We start from the raw sequence: 6,942 nt of genomic DNA, 5'->3' as shown, positions 1-6,942 counted from the left end.
TGTTTTCTTTTTTAAAAATTTGTTTTTTAATTTTCAAAAGCTCCCTTTTTTTTTTTTTTTTTTTTTTTTTTTTACATTTTATGTGAGGCTGCTCTGAGGTAGCATCTCTTCCTTGACCCACAGTGGAGGAGCACTTGACTCATTTCAAGATCCCCCTCATATTAATCTTTTCCATTGTCATCAAAAATTGGGACAAGCCAGACATCCAACTCCTACTACAGAAAGAACAGCACTCTCGACTTGCTAAAACTCGGCCATCATCCAAGCCTGGACATGGGGGCTTTGACCACACATCCAGGGAAATCTGCTGAAACTGGACCTTGAATAAAATCCTATTTGTTTTTTTTGTTTTTTTTTGTTTTGTTTTGTTTTTACAACAGCCGCTGTCTAAATCGACAAGTCGTAATGTGGCACTGAGATTTAATGTAAAAATGGTCTGGATATGTCTTCACATTCAGACAAATGGAAGAGTTGATTGTCATAACTTAGGATAAGTATTAGAAAAAACAAAGAGAAGGCAAAATGTGGTTTCTAATGCTAACCATATTCAAGGGGTAAAGGGTTTTCTTCAAGGTGCTACAGAGATTATGGTAAATTAGGATGGCATTGATACAAGACAGAGTATGTTTGGGTTTTCTGAAACAACATGAACATCGAAACACAGCAGACAAGCAGCTGTGTGTCAACATGTGCAGTGAGCTATCTTGCTGACACAGCTGTCTCGGAGGTACAATATTTTCCCTTGGCACCCTCCATGTTAGATAATCAGCAGCAGGGGAGGTGACAGTGACCCCCTATGTACGTGTCTGCTTAATCAGCTGTTATCCATGATAAATGTTTCTTCTTTTTTCTTAACAACTGACACACTACTCCTTTATGAGAGAGCGAAAAAAAAAAAAACGACTCATTCATGCTCAATAATTCACTAAAATGTATGTATATTTGCTTCTTTGCCATTCCTAAGAGAACATGTGCATGTATAAAAGATGCCTACCCCTCATCCTCTGATGTTTTCCACAGCGTCTTATGCCTCACAAGGCACAAAAGGCTTTAGAAAGAGGACATGGGCGGAAGAGTGAGATAGATGGGAGGTGTAGATCATCTGGCTTTTTCCTACCACTGAGAGCCAAGGGAAAACAGGAAACCAAGAATAAGCCAGTGAGAAGGAAAAAGTGTGAAGTGCATGAAGAAGTGAAGAAAGAGGAGAGGAACAGGGCTGTGAGAAAAGAGGAACATGCTCGCAGGAAGGTGTCTGATGAGGAGCATTGTGTCTTATCACCTTGGGGCTTTGCTTAGCCTTTCTAGGGACTTGTAAATTTAGAATTACATTTCTGCCCATCTAAATTATGTGATCTCAAAATCTGTCAAAAATGTGTCTTGAAATGGGATAAATAATAAAGACTGCTTAACATCTTTCGTGTTTGCATGCTTTAAATTTTTAACATTTTTAACATTTTTTTTTAAAACAAACATGCCATAGTACAAAAGAAATACAACAAGTGTGTCTATTTGCACACACTAAAGCATTTTATGATCAGTGACAGTGATACTTGGGTCATTAATCTGTACGCATGAGTGTGACAAGGTAGATGAAGCATCATTAACTCGGATGTAATCACTAGTGCATCTGCAGGGGTTGTCCATTGCTCTAATCCCTCCCTTTATCCCTTATGGTTGTTACATCACACTAACCCTTGCACTCTCTCAGCCCTGACAGCTGGCCAGCGTTGTTTAGCAACCAACAGGACATGTTTAAAAAAACACTAACTCTATGATGCAGTAAAAAGCAGGGAATCTAGAAATATACCAGCGGTATACTAATATAATTTGCAAGGAACACAGGATTAAAAATTAGGACTCTGTGTTCTGTTTTTTTTTTTTTTTTCATACTTATACATATTTATATCACTTTGACATTTTTATATGTCTACACAAACCTCAGCATAATTCATTAAACTTTTATATAATAGATAAACAAAATGAACCATCTACTGCCTGTTTGTATTTGGCCCCATTTACTCTGATACTCCAAAATAACAAAATCCAATGCAACAACTGTCTTCAAAAATGGGGAGATATTTATCATAGGTTAAAGTTACAAAATTATATCCGAAGCTGTAAACATTGTATGGAGCACTGTCCATCATCTGAAAAATGATGGACATGTTGCACAACAGCAAACATATCAAGATATTGCCATGCACCTAAACTGACAGGCTGGGCAAGGAGAACATCAATCCAGTCTGAGGCTGCAAAAATCAAAGTCAAATCAAATGCAAAGCAACAAGAAAACTAGACTGAGTTAAGCAGACTGAGCATTTTTTCTTACAATGTATCTACAGTCCTTACAACTTCCTGATTTTCTATCATATAAAATCCCAATGAAATCCTTTGGAGTTCATGGTTGTAATCTGACAAAAACAAAATTCAAACAGTATCAATACTTTTGCAAGTAAGTGCATAAGCTTTTTTAAAACCTGTTGAAGTGTAACAACAAAAACCTCTTGCTATGCAAACCAGGAGACCCCAAACAATGTGCACAAACATCCATCCATCCATTTTCTGAACACCCTTGTCCCTCAGTGGGGTCGGGAGGGGTGCTGGTGCCTATCTCCAGCTAACGTTCCAGGCGAGAGGCGGGGTACATCCTGGACAGGTCGCCAGTCTGTCGCAGGTGCACAAACATACTTAAGTTTATTACATCAAAACAGCATTTTATCTGAATATGCAACGGAATTTTTTAGATATTTTTTGTCAGCAAATGGGGAAGGAAATAGCGTAATGAACAAAACAAATATGGTTATTAGCCAAGTACAAGAATGTCCTTTGGAAAGACTTGTTTTAAAAATCAAGGACACAAAAACCCAAAACAGATCATAGACTGAGAATCTATTAATTAACCTTTCTAGCATTAACCTCTTACAAAAGAGAATGCTAAGATTTAGAAAATTAAACATTACTGAAGACAAAACACTGCAAATTTCCAACTGCAACACAGAGATAATAAATGAAGAAAAGAAGAGGGAGCTAAATAATTTCCCCAATATGGAATTAGGCATGCGACTGAAAACCGAGAGATACTGCTGAAGGTTGCGCAGTGCCAACACATGTTGAAACTGAAGACAGAATTATGCGCAGAGAAAGCAAGGATTTAAATGAGTGATCTCATTAAAAGTCTTAAGCAGATTGCTCACCCTTTGTGGGATTTGTAAAAAGATTGGAAATGTCCTCTAGGTTTAACACAGCATAATGAATAAAGTACATGTGTCTCAAATATATGCAACTCACTGTATCATTATATTATTGCCAATCATCAGTGTCATTACAAATTCACTCTAACTAGTGAACATGTATCAGTGGTTCGCAGGCACATTGCTTACTAATGTTTCCATATTTGCAAGTAGAACGTGTGTATTTGGTTATTTATTTGATTTTTTTTCTGCTGCTGTGTCTCGACAACTTCAGCTTCATTTGCTGCACTTGACTTAAATCACAAAAGACATTACTGAATCCCTTTGTAATAATACTATCATGAATCTAGTTTGGAAAAAGAAAACATTGGCCACATGAAAGGGTGGGCTCTACTACATCCAGATGTTGTAGCCAGTACACAGAGCAAGAGATTGTCTAACTGCCAAAAGAAGGTAATGCAGCTCAAGTAATAAAAAACACACATTATACTGACTAAGACTTGGAAACATGCCAGAGAGACTGACACATAATGTTTTTAAAGCAGACATAAAAAGTGTTCTTGCACAAGTGTTGCTTAGCCATTTTTACTTCGAATTCACACAAACAGAAGTCAGGAGCTGCAAAAACTTGACAAATGAATCACAACATAGACTGTTCCACAATTTTACAAGACCTATTTTTTTCTCGTTGAATACATCAGTGAGCCATAACACAGCAATGTGTGTGTGGATTACAGCAGCAGCCAGCTAGGTCCCTGTGCTTGTTGGTGAATATTTGATGAGAGAATGGATCCTCTCCTAGAGCAGGTTGAGTACAGTGTGCATACTCAATTGCACACATGATAACTCCCAGGTACAGACATGCAGCTCTGTGCAGGTGTGCACATAAGCAGACCAGACAGTTTCCTTTGCTGTTGAACTGAGACACCAGGAAGATGCCAGTGAAGGTGATATTGGAGTATACGACATTACTCCCTGATGAAAAGCACACCAGAAAGAGATGCTTGTCATTATTCTGTGAGCCCCATCTTGGAAATCGCACACTCACACACACACAGATGAGAGTTTATGTCCCTATGGAGGTCATTTTTCACTATTTTAAAAGCAGCTTTCCAGAGGCGGAACAAGAGAGTCAAAGACAAAGTTGTTCTAAAATAAACTGGTTTCATTACACATTTTCTTTGTTTAGGAAACAGACATATTTCTCAGTCTGCTTCCTATTTCCAAAAATTAGAAGAAATATTTTATGAGACGCTTTTAAAAAAAACATGTTTAAAGGCTTTAATAAATGTTTCTCTCTTTTTTAGCAGTCAAAACAATCTGATGAAGTTCATAGGATTGCTAAATGTTAATTTAACTCATACATTTTTATGAAAAGCATTTAAATCAACCTTAATTGCATCCAAACTTATTTGTAGAAGCATCTCAGGCTACAATTTGTTCAATACCAAAAGTGCTAAAAATAATTCAATAATTAATTGGTTAGTTAATGCATTTTCAAAAGGTTGAACCTGTACATCTAGAAAGACTTGCACCTCCATGTATTCTGACCATAAGTTATATCTGACACTGTAAACCCCTGCGGCTTTCGGGAGCCTCTTTTACACCTCTTCAATTATATACACCCTGCTGTCTAGACATTATCACTGCACCACAAACATTCCTATGTCAAATTAGCATGAATTATAACTCTAGGTAAGCCAATGAATGCATTTGGGATGTTTCAGTTTTCCTACTTATGTGTGGCTGAAATTTGCACTTGTTTTTATGTTGTTTTGGGAACACCAATTCTGCAAATAAGTAAGTTACAGTGGTCTCAGTACACATCCCTTTTATCGGAAGATACAAAATAAATGAAGGACCAAAAGAGATAGTAGAAATTAAGTTCTCAGTCCAGGCATTTGTCAATAATAAAGGTTTCTATCAGTATTAAAGAGGATACATTTTTGGTCTGTCAACATACAGGAGGCATAAATGAATCAGTTGTTCTTGCCGGTGGGATTATAAATGCCCTTCAGTTACTTCCCTCAATCGTTCTAAAATTTAATTAAGATGTGTTTATGTATTACACCATCTCATTTTCATTCCCTCTCATCCTTTTTTTCCCTCTTTGCCACGGTCTCTGATCTGCTGCGATATCCTGTTCACTGATTTGGAGGATTTGTGGGCATGAACGCTGTTATCCTCTGAGTTTTTCCCATGGCAAGTGGTGGGGGAGGGACCAGTGGGGAGAAAAAACGAGATAAAAACTGAAAGAGGAGCCGATAATGCTCTTGTTGATGCTGTTTCTTTAAGAGTATTTTTAGCATGGGAGATAGCAGCGGTCACTCATCAGCCAAAAAAGGACTGGGTGGCTTCAGAGACTTGTGCAGTGCTCCAGAATGATGCTCAGTGAGGAAGAGACACCACGATTCTCCTGAAAACGTTGTACAGTTCACTGACAGTTATCCATGAAGAAGCCTTGCAAACAGATTTCTAAAAGGTAGACTGGAAAAACTTAAATGTATTTCTACTTTGAATTTTTCTGTAAATAATTAGACTTCACACACACAAAAAAGCAAACCTTAAATAGTTAATCATTTTGGGATTATGTACATATATAACGTTAATGTGATCTTACTGTAAAGTGCTTTGGCTGGTCAAAATGATTGGAGAAGCACTATGTAAGTTCAGTCCATTTAAACTTCCACCTCAATTGTAACTCTTCTGCAGCAGGAATTCTTTCACTACTCCATCTACGCTTTGGTTCCACCTAGAGTATTGTTAGACCATAGTTTCCCTTCTTGCGGTACATATGTAAAATTAATGACACCGACAAAGCATGAGTGATCAGGTTACTGTATAGATTACCTGGTAGCCCTGCAAAAACTCAAGCACTAAAACCTAGAGGGGACAGTGAAACATCTCCATGCAGGCTGTGTCCCCAAATCGTTCTGGCTCTTCTCCCGAGAAAACCATGCCGGGGAAAAACTGCTTTGCCTTCCTCAAGGGTCAACGTCAGAGGTGTGTGTGTGTGTGTTTTAATGCTTTTGTGAGTAATTTGTTGTTGTTGTTAAATTCAATCTTATCCAACAGTTGAAGCCTTTTTATCTCTGCTGATTCCCCAGAATGTCTGTGTAATTAAAATGAGAGTGAGATAAATACTACTCTTCAGTTTTCTTCATTTCAGTTTGCTTACTTTAGAGAGAGCCAGGTGGAGAAATGGAAAAAGAGACACAGAAAGGTTCAGGCGTGCAAGTTTCATACGGAGTCCAGCTTTGCAAAGAGTATTAAAATGTTTCATAGTACATCCTTTAATGACATACAATTGAATGAACCTGGTGGGTATATTGTCATCCTATTATGGAGAAATGTGAGTTTTGGTCCCTCCTTTAACTAGGTTTAGATGAACATCCAACATGAATGTAAAATGTGATTTACAAGCAGAGTTCTTGCAGAAGCATAAGATAGATTACTCTTCTGAACCGTGGAAAAGAAAGTTTAGTTCTACATGAGCCAAAAGACTTTGGGGTTAACTCCACCTCAGACTTCCCCACTGTGTGAATGCGTTTGCATGGCTCCATCACCTTTCTGCCCTCTGTCACTCTCTATGAGTGTCAAGCTTCAATCACTTATCTGGTAAGGTTTCTCTACATGGTGATCAGCTTCAGTGTAACTTTATTTTCTTCTTTTTGTTTTTTTTTTGGGGGGGGGGGGGGGGGGACCAAAAAGAACTGGGGTTTTTTTTTTTTTTAAAAAAAAAGGGACAAAC

Source organism: Poecilia latipinna, unplaced genomic scaffold (assembly GCF_001443285.1).
Source record: "Poecilia latipinna isolate Pla-1442-1.1 unplaced genomic scaffold, P_latipinna-1.0 Scaffold1526, whole genome shotgun sequence".
In the NCBI taxonomy this organism is placed as follows: Eukaryota; Metazoa; Chordata; class Actinopteri; order Cyprinodontiformes; family Poeciliidae; genus Poecilia; species Poecilia latipinna.
Note: the sequence above shows the minus strand (reverse complement) of the source record.